The sequence below is a fragment of the Ciconia boyciana genome, chromosome 17 (assembly GCF_034638445.1).
Source record: "Ciconia boyciana chromosome 17, ASM3463844v1, whole genome shotgun sequence".
Classification (NCBI taxonomy): Eukaryota; Metazoa; Chordata; class Aves; order Ciconiiformes; family Ciconiidae; genus Ciconia; species Ciconia boyciana.
Genome location: NC_132950.1, coordinates 2346501 through 2360687, shown reverse-complemented (window position 1 = coordinate 2360687; position 14187 = coordinate 2346501). Strand labels below are relative to the sequence as shown.

At 42.6% G+C, this 14187-nt stretch overlaps 1 protein-coding gene across 7 annotated transcripts in view; it reads left to right on the top strand.

Moving 5' to 3' along the window:
* Window positions 1–14187, top strand: part of AUTS2 (activator of transcription and developmental regulator AUTS2) — a 792614-nt gene that overhangs the window by 141870 nt on the left and 636557 nt on the right. The gene's annotated exons all lie outside the window — the stretch shown is intronic.

Genomic DNA, 14187 nt, shown 5'->3' with positions numbered 1-14187 from the left:
CCCTCCTTCACCACAGACTTCCTGTGTGACAACAGGGAAATCTTTCGGTCTTGCTGTACTAGTTCTGCATCTGTAAAACAGTTACCATAACCCTTACCTACTCCATGGAGCTTTTGTGAAGCTTAGGTTATGAGCATATGTGGAACTGTGTTTTGTGGTAGAGGAATGTTTGAAAACCTGCGGCGTTCTTTTCCTCCTCCTCCTCGGCACCAAGTACCTGAGCTTGGGGTGGTAATGAAGCAGACGTTACCTTTCTTGTGACAGAGGTGGCTTTTGATTTCTTTCTCTTCTTGTGTCTGAATGTCTCTCCTTAAGGAAATGATTTAACAACATAGAAACTCCTGTTTGTGTGGCTGAGAGGGTTTAGGCACCATCTTCTTGGCGTGGCCTCCTGTGGGTCTGTTCCCTGCCAAAGCAAAGTCATTTCTGCTATCCAGTTGCCGCTGAAATGGCATGAGAAAAGGGCGTACAAACAGCTGCACTGAGCTGCATAGTGATGCTTCTATTCCCTTATTTTTTAGCTTTATTTTGTGGGGAATATCTTCCCAAGTGTCAGAAATCGGGGATTGAGCTATCAGGAGTTTTACTTCTTTAAGACTGATGGAAGCCTCGTTGGCACGGCTGGAGCATTCATGGGCACCCTGTAAACTGCTGAACTGCAATGTATGGGTTAATGTATCCTCTTGGGTTCTAAGGAAGCTGCAAATGACTGTAAAATCTCATTGGGGACTAAATATTTTTAATTCTACGTATATAAGAGGAGAAGGGCTTTTCCAATTGTCAGAATTGAGAAAAAAATAACAAGAAATTTATGAAAAGTTTTGGTTAAACGCAGGGGAGGAGATTCTTGTCTCTTCTTTTGTTTCTTTTTTCTTTAAATGTTCCTCTTGTAAATATCAAAGGCTTCATCACGTTGCATCTTGCTCTTGATTAATTATTACTAAAGCAAACAATTGAGTCATCCAGGCCAGTGTATGCTCATGGTGTATTTATTGGCTGTCCAGCTCAGGATGTGTGCGGCAACGGGTGCGTAATCGGAGAAGTCGCTCAATACCAGACCTTTCTGGTGAGCTTCATTATATCAGAGGCATGAATCGGCCTCCGAGACGTATGTAAGCTACATCTATCAGCAGAGCAACTTGACATTAAACTTTATTTTCCTACCCAACAAGGTTAATTGCTCTTGCATTTTATGGAATTTGCATGAGTTCTTAGAAGTCTGGTAGTACTGGCTGTAAGCAAATAATAGCTCGGGGTAGTGTCAGGAAATAATAAATATTAATATCGGTACAATGTACTATGCTGTCATTAGGGGTGTGTTTTCCCCTTTGCCAGAGTTCAAGATGCAGATTTCATTGTTGGGCCAATTCAGGTGTCTGCTTTGAAAAATATTTCTCCCAAAAAGCACTGGAGTAACAAAGAATAGGAAACAACTTCTGTGTGATGGTGTAGTGCAACCTGCATTAAAACCTGTCTTTTGTGGATGGCTTTGATTATAAGTCATTGCTTCAAACCATCTCCAAGGATTTCGATATAGATTTGACAAATGTAATTGAAGACCGCTGCTAAAATTTACAAATGTGCCCAGGTTACATTTTCTTCATGGAGTCTGGCCCTTAATAATCAAATTCCATGGACTTTCTGACACACTTGAACTTGAAAAATTTCGGAATCACATTTGCAAATAGGTGGTAGGCCCTCTGAAATACTCTCTCCTAGTGATTGGCCATCTTTTGCTGGCTTTCTCTGAGACATTTTACACTTTTAGAACATAAAAATCTCATCTTTTTCTTTGAAAGCGAGTGTTTGCTGTGGCTTTTCAAGGAATTTTTGTTACTGGCAGCATCATTTTAGTAATAGGAAACCTGCCACAAGGATAGAGAGAATGTAGAAGATTAATTAACAAGTATCAGTTTGGACAAAGTGCCAAAACCAGAGGTTGAAGGAAACAAACAAATTTTATAAAATTAAAGCTTTTAGGCCAGAATATAAAAAATTAGTGCTCCTGAAATCTCCTCAGTCTGTAGCAGATCTCTTCCTGATGACAGCGGGAGGTTTGGATGGAGGTCATGGCCTTTATGTGGTAACTATGTTCTTATTATTTATTCAGAGCCATATTGTCACATTCAAAGGGAAAATTTGCTCCTTGTTTGACCAGCACCAATTCTGACCTTTTTTTTCCTCTCTTCTGTTCACTGCATCTCCTGCTCTGTTTGCATTTTGCTCTGCTTTCCCTGCTAGAACTCCTGTCCTCTGCTGCTTCCCTGTCTGTCTTACCCTGAGGACATCCCTCCCAAACCCTTCCCCCTTTTGTCTGCACCAGAAATAACTCCAGTTAGTCTGCCTAATTCCAGTTAGTCCTCCAGGATCCAGCCTGGATGACAGCTTTATCTCTACCTTAGAGGCAAATACCTTTTAAAGCAACGCCGAAAAACTAACAGCCCAGGTACCTCTTACTGGCTCCATGGATGCTCTGGTGTTGAGAGCTGTGTGTCACCACTGCAGTCTCCCTGGGGTAGAATGGGTGGTTTGAGCCTCCTCTCTTAAATGTACACCTCTTAAGCTGTCTTAAGAGGAATTCACAGTCTTAAGCTGTGTGCAAGGTTTTTGCGTCTTTATGGTTCACATAATGCATCTGATTATGAAAAAGGGTCTGGGTACTTTAAGGGCATGAAAGGAAAAGAAGTGGTAGATGGAGCCCAAGGAGATGGAGCCAGATGTTAATACGAAGATGTGGAGGCTAGAGACAAAACATAAAGCTGTCACGCTCTGAACTGTGCTGATTAATCTTGCACTTCAAGCAAATATTCCTGAGTAAACAAGAAACTGCTCTCTTTTGTGCAAGACAGTCTGTTGAAGCAATTAGCTAAGTAGGGAGCAGTGAGCCCTGCCTAACCCCTTACCTGAGCTGTGCAGGAAGATATTAGTGCTCATGCACATAAATGTAGTGTAAGCAGCAGTGGGGGATAGCTGACAGCATCCGTCTGCAGGGGCTGTATCGTGTTTCCGCAGTAAAAGCCGGGAAGGGATGAGAAGCGTGGAGAAGGTGCAGATATGTTGCCATTCTTTGTATGCAGCTATACAGAGTCTTCCTACGCTTGAGACTGAAACCTGTTTAGGTGGCACTGACCTTATTGAATAAACATTGATTCAAGAGAAAAATGTCCCACTTACATTTTTCCATTTGACAACCAACAGAAATGCACAGATGTACTGTGAGCTCCGTCGAGCAGGCAGAGTGAGAATTTTGTGATTCTTTTTCACTTCCAGTCTAAACTCCACTATTAAGCATCTATTTCCAGTGCCCCCTTTCCCTTGCCCAAGCCTACTGCCCTGCTTTCATTTTGTCCTCCTTTTCCCTGTCAGAGAATATTTGTTTTTAGGACCTTTAAGACTGGCAGCACTGGAAAATGAAGCCGTCATTTTGTCTGCAAACCTGCCACTGTGTCGACGGGCACAGGGCAAGCTCCCTGCCAGTGACTTCAGTCTCTGTCTCGGAGGATCTTCCTGCTGTAGGCGTGAGAGGTTCATTCACATTCAGTGCCCGTCTCTCCCTGTTCTCTTGAGCTGCCAATTATACAGCATTGTGTCAAGTTAGATCTGGGGGTATGTATATAAGGACCACAATTAGCTGGTGCTGGGCTCAGAAACGCTGCGGGTACTGACAGTCAAACCTGCCAGTGAGACGAAGCAAGTGGGGAAGGACAAAACAATCTGGATGCAATTAGACTTCTTCCCGCCTTCTTCCACAGCCCCTTTCAGACACGGAAACGCGCGTCTGTCTTCAAGGCTGAAAAAGTTTGGGCTCCGTCCCCCATCCTCTTCCTACCTCCCACTCCTCTCTGTACATCTGCACTTGTGCTTTCCAGCAGGGAAGAAGAAATGTTCAGTCCCAGGGGGAATTGTTCCTGCAGCGTCTCTGGCTCAGAGCGTAGCTGAGCTGGTGGGTCTCCCAAGGGAATTTTCTTCTTGTGAGGTTTATGGCTCAGTTTTGCAGATTTTGGGGAGACTGCTTCTGTTCAGAAAGCAGATGGAAGTTGAGAAAGCTGTCAGAAATGCACATCCTGAAAACTTTTTCATGCACCCCCACTGATTAAAATATAGTCGTCTACTTTTTCCTGCTTCCCCCATAAAAGATATGTTGGGTGGAGCTCATCTGTCTAGAGGAGAGGAAGGCAGGGTAGTGAAGACTAGATTCTCTTTCTGTCTGTCTTTTGATCCTCCTGTATAAGTTGAAGGTTTTAGAAATTATTAAAAGCTTCATGTGGTGTGAATGCTTTTAGAGGAGACTGAACCTGCAGAACTAAGTTCCAGTTGTACGGTTTTCTCACAAGCTCAGGACTGGGATTTTAAATACCATCACACTTATCAACATGGTCAAAAGAGCAAGATGAGCGTGGAAGGGGGTTGACTTCTGCACATTTTCAAAGCCTTGTTTTAAACCTACTCTTACCAGCTTTTTAGGAGATGTTGAAGTGAAATTGGGGAGTATAATGCTGATTGAAACAGGCTTTCTGTGGTGCAGGATTTGCAGACACACAATAAGCTTCCCTGCTCTCTAAGTGGCGACAAAATAGCTAATACCTGGCATGGTGGTATAGTTTATTTAATCCCTCTGATTCAGAAAATGTTGTCCTTTCCCTTTATTCTTTCTGATAGACAGCAATCACCTGTCACTCCTTTTTATTCCACACATTAAATGAATGCGTCAACTTTTGATAGTAATAACAAGAACAACTTTGCACTTAAATGGGTTCTGTGGTTTCCAAAGTGCTTAAGAAACTCACAGCTCACTCTGCCATTGTGTATTTAACAGTAATTTTACATACATGGAAACCAAAAGACTGATACTAGTAAAGCCAGTAGTCATAAATTGTGCTTTTGATGAAAAATCCACTCGAAATTGATCAGTCACTTTTTTTTCCTAGTAGAATAAATTGAGGTCGAGCTAGAAATGAAACTCGTTTCATGAGGAGTGCAGTCTCTTATCCTAGTCTCCAAGCATTACTGCCCCTCCACCCACAAGGTATCAGTGGTTCTGTCTCAGTAACAAGTATAAACCCCCAGCAACATTACAAACTTGTAGGAGGAAGCTCTTTCATCAATCAGTTTCCTTGCTTGAGTATAGGTTGCAGCCAGTTTAAAATAATTGGCCGTTTTTATTATCTGCTTTAAATGTTGCATTGTAACATCCTGCAGGCCTGTAGAACGGAAGCGATGTCTTGAGAATCTGCCGGTGCTGCCAATGTTCCCTCTAAACAGTGGGGAGAAAACAGTCTCTTCATTCCGAAGCAGCATCAAAAGAGCTGTCATGTGTGTAATGCCCTGTCTTCCAGCCTGCAGTCTCTGAATGTGAGATTCACTTTATCATAATACAGTAAATCATCTGAGAAACACGCACTTGGGGATGAACAGGATTATGTTTTCGTTAGTATCTGATTGCCTTTTTCAGCAATCCTTTCTCAGGCATGGCTTCCATTAAAGCCATGGCTCCTTGCAAATGCTGTAGTTTCTGGGGCTGTCGCATGCTGGATGAGAAGCAGCTATGTTGGTGTGTATCTCAAGTCTGTGCAGAATCAGCCTGACCATCTTGTGTCATCTTAGTATTAAAGCTGTCAACCTCCACTGACAGAAACAGAGACCCAGAACTGAGTTACGTGGGCGTTCTCACTTAAGAGGGCGTCAAGACATTGAGTTCAAGTCTGTAGTACTTGCCGCAGAGTTCCTGCACGGATTTTTTAAACTCTGTACTACCGTTTTCCATCTGTAAATCAGGAATAGAAGTATCTCCGCATCATCAATTCCTGTAGGCTGGAGGAGGAATTGGAGACATTCCTCAAGCTGTGAAATAGGGATGACAACCTTTCTGGCTCCACAGACTGCATGCCAAAAAACTTTGTATGGCTGGAGTGACCGTACATATACCATGCAGTGTGGAGAGCCTCAGGAGCAGTCCATGAGGAGGAGATGCCCCTGGTTCCTCAGGGAGGGCTGGGGCAGGCCAGGGCTGCACAAAAGCCTGTGGGCTGGCCTGCTGTTGTCAGCCTCAGCAGCTCCTGCTGGCTCACGTCCCCTGCACCTGATTAAGATCATCTCACAGCTCCCATGCTGTCACTGACCCCTGGCTGGCCCACCTCAGGCACAGGAGTTTGCTGGTTACCTGTTACTCGCATCACATGCTGGCTGGGGCTGTGTCTGGTGTTGTGAAATGGGACTGCTGATGCATTTCATAAGTACTGTATAGTTTTAGAGGTTAGAAGAGTCCAAGGCATCTCCTTTGTACTGAAGCACATCCTACTTAGATGACAGCAAGCCAGTAGAATACAATGGTTTCTAGTGCTTTTTCTCCTCTCTTTTTTTTTTTTTTTTTCATTTTTCCTCTTTCCTATTTATTAGCCATGTCTGCTTTTTACTATTTTGGAAAGACAAGGTGAATGACAAAGACCTTTGCTGCAGCTGAAGAGGCTAAAACAAAATGATCCTAATCAGGAGATCTGGAGCTATGCTAGTTTGCTCGTGTTTTCTCTAAGGTCTTCTCTTTTTAAACCGTTTTCTTCATTGAGACCCAGGAGTTAGATTAACCATCATCATAGATTCTCCCAATTAGAGACTGGGGCGAAAGAACTACAGTAAACTGGTGTTTGTAATTGTGTGGTGAGCAATTACCCCTTGGGACATTCAGGTTAAAGTGGGAGGAAGGGCACAGTGGAGAGAGGCATGCTGCTAAAAATGTCACTTTAATTGGGCTGCCTGACATAGAAGGATTTTGACATTCAAGAGGTTAGACCATCTGTTGTATAGTAGGCCTTGCTTTATAGATGTTTAACTTTTTTTTTTTTTAGAGTACACTGAAGAAGCATTACTGATTCCCATGCCATGAAGCTGTTAGACATGGAAAGCTTAGTGAAAACACTTGAGCTGAGGCTCTTGAAAGCAGAAAAGTGGTCTCAAGCAGTTTAACCGCTACTTAGAGTGTGCAGCTATGGCACGTTCTTCTCCACCTACCCCCAACCCAGCTGGGTTTCTGTGGGGAGTTATCTTAACGCTATATAGAAAGACACATGCATGCCTAAGCACAAGATTTTGTGTATAGTACATTCTGAATGTGTATGTTTTGTGTGTATATATGTGTGTAAGTGTAAATATTAATGAAATATCAATATAAATATGGAGTGTACAGTATTGGCAAAGTGTTGCAAAATAGATTGGACTACATAGGAGTAGGGCAAGACTGAAGGTGTCCGTGAACCGACCTCTTCTCTGTACCTGGAGAAGTCCCTTGAACTACAGGAAGAGCTGCTTTCCTTCTTTGAAAGTGCTGAAAATGTGTACGCCGTCACACATTTTCTCTTTCCTATTTATTAGCCATGTCTGCTTTTTACTATTTTGGAAAGACAAGGTGAATGACAAAGACCTTTGCTGCAGCTGAAGAGGCTAAAACAAAATGATCCTAATCAGGAGATCTGGAGCTATGCTAGTTTGCTCGTGTTTTCTCTAAGGTCTTCTCTTTTTAAACAGTTTTCTTCATTGAGACCCAGGAGTTAGATTAACCATCATCATAGATTCTCCCAATTAGAGATTGGGGCGAAAGTACTACAGTAAACTGGTGTTTACTCCGTCACACATTTTCTCAACAGAAAGCCTGGTTTGGTTTCCATAAGTATCCAGTTAAGGCAGAAATGCATTCACACTTTGATTTTGTGTACTTTGTTATGGTTGTGTAACTGCTAGCGCACTTTATATGCATTAATATTTTTAAGTTAATAGGAGTTACAGTGAAGCAATGTGCAAGCACACTTAATTAAATATCTTTTGATATCTTTTTTTTTAATGCAGGAAGGCTGAAATACTCTCAGTGATAACTGCTACTAGATACTCAGCATTCATGGTTCTGTCCCTGTGGTTTTCAACAAACTGGGGGCCTTGGCTGTAAAAGGTGCAGTGAGGCATCGTAGAGAAGAGGAACTTTCTAGAAGAACAGGAATTTAACTAGCCAAATCACTGGAGTGTGTAGGGTCTGAGTTAATTGCTCTGTGTTAGGTGTAAGAAGTTGTTTAGTGTAACTTTAAAACTGAGCAGCGCATTCATGTTGGTCAGGATCGTATTAGTTTCCTCCATAACCTCCCCTTTCACTTATTGCCGTTCCCCTGGGTGACTTTTGTATGATTATGGTTATTTGTGTCTATAGGGTTTACAGTAACAGAACCCCGATCTTTGATGGGATTTCTTGGAGCTATTGCAATATGTTTTGTAATGGAGACAGTTATTTGCGGTGGCCTCAATTTTGATAGCTGAAGGATTCCTATGCTTGCAGCTGTTTAGAAGACTAAGCTTTTGTATGGTGTTGTGGGACTCCCTGCCTTAGAAAAGTCTTTTCTGCATCTGGAAGTTAAAGGTGAAATACTCCTGTCTGTCTCTATTGTGCAATTCTCCTCCATGCTGTCAACAGGATGCTTTCTTGCAGTGTTCTTTGTTGCTGCTTTTAAAAAATTTTCAAGGAAGAGGAGAGCAATCATATTTAATAATGCAATTACAATCAGGGGAAGATGTTTATCCTGTAAGATTCCAACTGCTGGAAAAGCCCTAGGGCATTCTGGGAAATGAGATGCAAATCTCCAGGATTACCTCTTCCTAAAAATACCAGAATCAAACAACAACAACAATCATTGCTCTGAACAGCGTACTAAATGACTAGTCCGTTATTGCCAGTCAAGATGCTTGGGTTTCTTCAGCCAAAGGACCAGTCCAAACTAAACATTAACGCTGTGGCACAGCACAATATTGGCGAAGGGAGAGTGATGTGTGAGTGTGCTACAGGCATCCCCTCGCTGCTCCGCTCTTTGTGCTGCAAAAACATGATTTAAAAGTGTTTGGTAGCTACAGCTGGAGTCTTCACAGGTAAAAGCTCCAAGAAGAAAAGAAAACACATCTCATTTTTCTCTATAATCCAAAGACCCTTGGTTGTTTGGCCTGTGGCACTTTGTAAATGATGACACATCCTGGTGATGCTTTGTGACTAAATTCATTTGCAGAGTCTTAACTCATACACTAAGTTTGCCATGAAAAGTATTATTCATGGAATGAAAATTTTGAAGATACTTCATTTGTGGTATAGCAGCAGCAATGCATGCACTTAGCTACTTCCTTAAAAAAACACCAAAAAAAGACTTGAGACTGCACTGCTTAACTCATCTTATATACATTGGGTGCACCCTGTTTCTTTATATTTTCTGGTTACCAAGCAGCATTAAACCTAATGTCAGTTCTAGGATGACATCAGCCTTACTCTTTTGAGATCTAATATTCAACATAACCATTTCAAGATCTAGTCTGAATTTAATTTCAGTAAAATGTTAGTTGTGAAAACCTTGATGTTGGCCCTCCACATTTAAGGCTTCATTGGATCTGAACTAAATTACAGATCTATGTGGCAGAGCATGTGAATCTGCGCCAAAACATGCCATTCGGTCAAAGGGATAAAACATAAATCACTTCATATGATGATGAGCTGAACTTAACTTGTATCTACCCAAACTGAATTTACACCTTTGAATCCACGTGCACTGGAAACAAAGGATTCAAACACACACTTTCCTCTACAAGCTAATTAACGAGGGCAGGATCAACTTACTTTCAATTTTATATTCTGGGATTCAAGTAGCTAAAGATTATGTGGAATTAAATACGTATTTTAAACAAAAAAAAATTTAGAGGTGTTCTAATGATATTCTTGTACTCATTTGCTAAGATATTTTTTGAGATTACTTCAGAAGATTGAGGTCCTTAGTTTTCACAGACTCCTTTTTTGGGGCAGTGGTGCAATAAATCTTAATTTATTCAAGTCCATTCCCTATGAGAAGCTGCACTTTGCAAGTTTGCTGTACTCCTTTATCACAGGGGGAGAGCACAAGGTTTCTACCTCTCATGTGTCATTCATCGGCTTTGTTCACTTTCATTTGCTTCATCGCGCGTTGTCTGGGGAAGGCAGCTTACCACTTACTGTTCAGGTACAGATTTGTGTCAAAACCTCTGTTTGCATTCCTCTGGGGAGTCTGGGATTTCAGCAGCGAAAGTGTTCGGCGTTGTGTAGACATGTGACTGTCTCATCACTCACCTGATGAATGGTGGATGCTCGGCTTTCCCTCCTGCAACTAGCTGCTGTCTCCTGGGGTTACTGAGACGATAGTGGTTGAGAGCACGAGCACAGAAAGCCACTTATGACACTCTGTTGCTCTAGTAACATATTCTCTCAGACATCTTTGTGTAATCAGATGCTCTTGTTTCCTTATTGTCAAAAATCCAGAAAGTCAGGGTGGCCGATTTAAGGTCTTTGGCTACCAAAAGGTAATACTGGGTGATTCTTTCATAGATTGCATCTACTGGTTGAGGCACCCCCATAAGAACAGTGTCCCATTTTGGGAGGCAATGTACATGTGCCTTAAAGAAATGAGAGTTTAAATGAATGATGGGCAGGAGAAGCAGCAGAAAGGGTAAATATTATGGCAGGAGTGATCAGTATCTATGAAACTCCACAAAATACATTGCTGTAGTATGCAAATGGCATGTGAACTCAGTTATATGTATATATGTCTGTGCATGTGTGTGTGCGGTGGTTTTCTGGATATGAGAATATTGAACATTGCTGCTGTTTGTAGCAAGACAGCAATATGCACTGCAGTGGGGAACGAGATGAGGAACAACAATAGAAAGTGAAGTGATAAGAGAATAAGACAATGAGACAAAAAGCAATAAGAAGTTAAGACATCTCGGTGTGTCTGGAAGGGTCTGTGGCTTGGCTGGTGCCTCCCAGCTGGGGCAGAGATCACATCCTGGTGAGGTTTTTCCTCTCGGCTCCAGGGATCCCTCCTGTCCCCTTCACATGAACTGCCCTAGGGAAGAAAGGGAAGCTTGATTTGGGGCTGCTTCACCCAGGCATTTTTACATGTAAACCCAACTGTATGCCATCTCTCATTCATTATTCCAGAGAATTTTTAGCACTGGTGCATCAAGCCTTCAGACATATTCACAGGTTTCCATCAGTTAGATAGCTTATGTGCCAGAGAAGCCGCACATACCTGCAAACAAGGCTGTTGGTTTGTACTTTAGCCTCTGTGGTTCAGCTGTGACCGTGGGCAGAATTTGGTCCCTGAATTAACAACCAAAGACCAACCCCTGCCCTTAGGCACCCACTCCTGGTATAAGGGGAGGAAAACCCCTGAACTTCAAATTTTACATTGGATACAATATACAGCAATGTGCAATCACTCAAACACTTCGCTGTGGGATGGATGGCAAAGTAGAGATCAAAGAGACCAAGCTGGAACGGAGTAGAGGGGAGCGAAGCGTTTCTCTGCCACGCTCCCCCTGAACCTGATGCCGCAGGCGTGAGGAAGCACTGACAGGGCAACAAGACTGAAGCTGCCTGTTCCGGGAGCCCTTTCCCAGCCCTGGGGATATCTGAATCTGAGCAGAGTGTAAATATTTCCCCTGGACCGTGTTGCTCGTAGTCTTGTCACGAGTTGATTTTCCAACTGTACCAGGATTAAGGAGTGAGGACAGAAAGGGTGGAAAAAAGCTTGCATAAATATTTTTTGACACTTGATCTAAACATACAGAAGAAGTCAATCTTGTCAGTATTCCCACAGAGATCTTTGTGCAGCTGAGGCTTAGTGAAGAGCTTTGCTTGCCGCATGGCACTGAGTTTAATCTACAGCAGTTTGTGTATTAAAAAGAGAAAGAGGTTTTGAGGTAAATACCAGGTGATCATTCTGTCTTACGCAGGATGGATCTGGGCCAAGACTAGTCTTAATTTTTAACACTAGCATGATCAAAGAGGAGGGGAAGAAACCCCAACTGTTCTCTGGCCAGTCAAGCGGGCTGTGGGCTTGCTTATTCCTAGTGTCCAAAGTCAGCATCTGCACTGCCAAGTTCAGAGTCATTAAATGGCTTTCGTTAGGGGAGCCAGCAGTGCAAAGCTGCTAAATTAGAGTTACTGGGTAGGTGAATTGGGCTGTTTGATGGGTTTGAACTGGGTGGGGATAGGGAATTTAAATCTTGATCGCCATGTAGTAAGGGCAAGGCAGCTGTGCTTTTCACTGTTGTTGCTAGGCTGCTTTTGGAACTGTGTAGAAATGATCCTGAGTTTTATGTTACTAAAAGAAAGGGTGGGGGGAAGGAATCCTACCAATTGAGTTGTGTTTTATTAGCTGCTAGCAGTGGGCATAGGTTCTATGTTACGTAGCTAAGCTGCTCCAGTTCCATCCAAGGAAAGGTTACATGTGCTTGCATGGTTAGTAAGCTGAGATTAATTTATTCTGTGGCTTTGGCAGGCTCTGGTGAACTGAATTGGTTATAGGGAATTATGGGGGAGAGTATCAGATGCCAAGCTTACTTTGGTCTGACGAGACAAAGAGATTTGGAGTTGTTTAAAACCTTCTCACTTTGTTTGGTATTTGGGGTCTTACTCCAGTTTGTTTGTAAGTGGGAACACAGTTCTACCCTCTATGTGTACATAGGCAGTGGAAGGGTTTCTTCATTCATACAAAGACAGGGAGCTGCAGACAGCCTCTAGCTTTTAGCTGACTTTGCCATCCTTGTCAGAAGGGTGTCAGAGGCTGGCTGTGCAGATAGCCAGCTTCTGAGTCACAGGACTATGCAAAAAGAGACGTTGTTGATGTATTGACCTTTGGATAATTATCTTGATTTGTTGGGGTGTGACTTATTAGTTAAGGAAATGCTTTTGTTTAAACCAAACTGATGCATAACGTGAATGAAGGGCCATTCAGTTCTTCTGCTTTGTCAGAGCAAGGGCACAAGCCCAGCTTTAAAGGCAAAAACCTGTTACAGTGGCTCAGCTGTGAACAGGAAAAAGGGAGCAGTCTAATTAGGTATTGACCAAGAAATGTACTGGGGCTGTTCTGCAGTCTGGAATGTGCATGTGTCACTAAAATTATGCTTAAATCCAAGCTGCAGAATTTGGGTGTAGATCTGAGTTTTTCCCTTAGGTTGGGGTTGTTATCGCCTTGAGTTTTCTCTCTGACTCATTAGAACCGAAAACGTGTACAAGTGCTTGTGACTTCCAAACTTTTTGCTGCTGGTTTGTTATGTAAAGGGCTTACCCTGCTCCGGAGCAAGCTAATTTTTATTGTTCTTGGTTGAAACAGCTTGGAGTTTCAGATGTGTGGGACACAATGGCACTGTCATGTTTGGTGCCTGCCCAGAATCTCTCCCTGGTATTCTTTGTTATAGTTGCACAAATACTTTCCCATTAAAGGAATTAATTCTTGCCTGATCAGCATTAAGAGCCAGGAATAAATGAAATCCAGCCTCTTCCATTAAATAGCATTATGAGTTATGGTGGAGAGAAAAAAGCCTATCTGTGATTCCATCGGGGGGGGGGGGGGGGGGGGAAGGCCCGGTCTTCCAGTTTGGTGGAGTGATTCTGTGGATATGTCCTGAAAATGTCCCTAAATATGTCCCTGAATATGTCCCTAAACCTGAAAATCAGCAGTACAACCCAGATCTTTCTAAGTGATCCATTTATTTATCAGTGTTGATGCTTGCAACTTCTGCATAGTCATGAGTATCCCATTCCTGAAAGTTTGGGCAATCCCTGCTGCAATCCTACTGTGGCTCATAGGTGTTCTGGGTGAGAGAAGCAGTGGTTAGAGCTCCTGTCTGCAAATCCACATCCAAGTGGTCCATGGCAAAGTGAAGACCCCGTGGCATTTCTCTGTGCACTGCTTTGCTCTTTAATGCTAATCTTCCTCTGAAGTGCAAGAGCTTGATTCTGCTTTTATTTCCTGGAGTATAATTTGGAAGCAACTCTACTAGTGGTAGATGGTATCAAACAGGTGTCACAGAGGGAAGAATTTAGCCCTAAGATAATAGAAAATTTGTCCTCCTGCATGTTCTTGGACTCCACTTGTGAAAGCTGCAGAGTAGTTTGGGATAATATCCACTTCCATTATTTAGCTGCATAAAATACCTTGAAGGCAAATAGCGCATCTATAAATTAAGCTTCTGAAGTGTCGGTCAGGTTACTTGGGGGGTTTTTGACAGTGAGATTATTGACGGTGTAAAGTGATAGTTCTGCTCTTGAAAAGCTCATTCTCCTAACACAAATCACAGCACTGCCAGGATTTATTGAACTGCCTGATGGAGAGGTACCATACAAGCTACTATTAG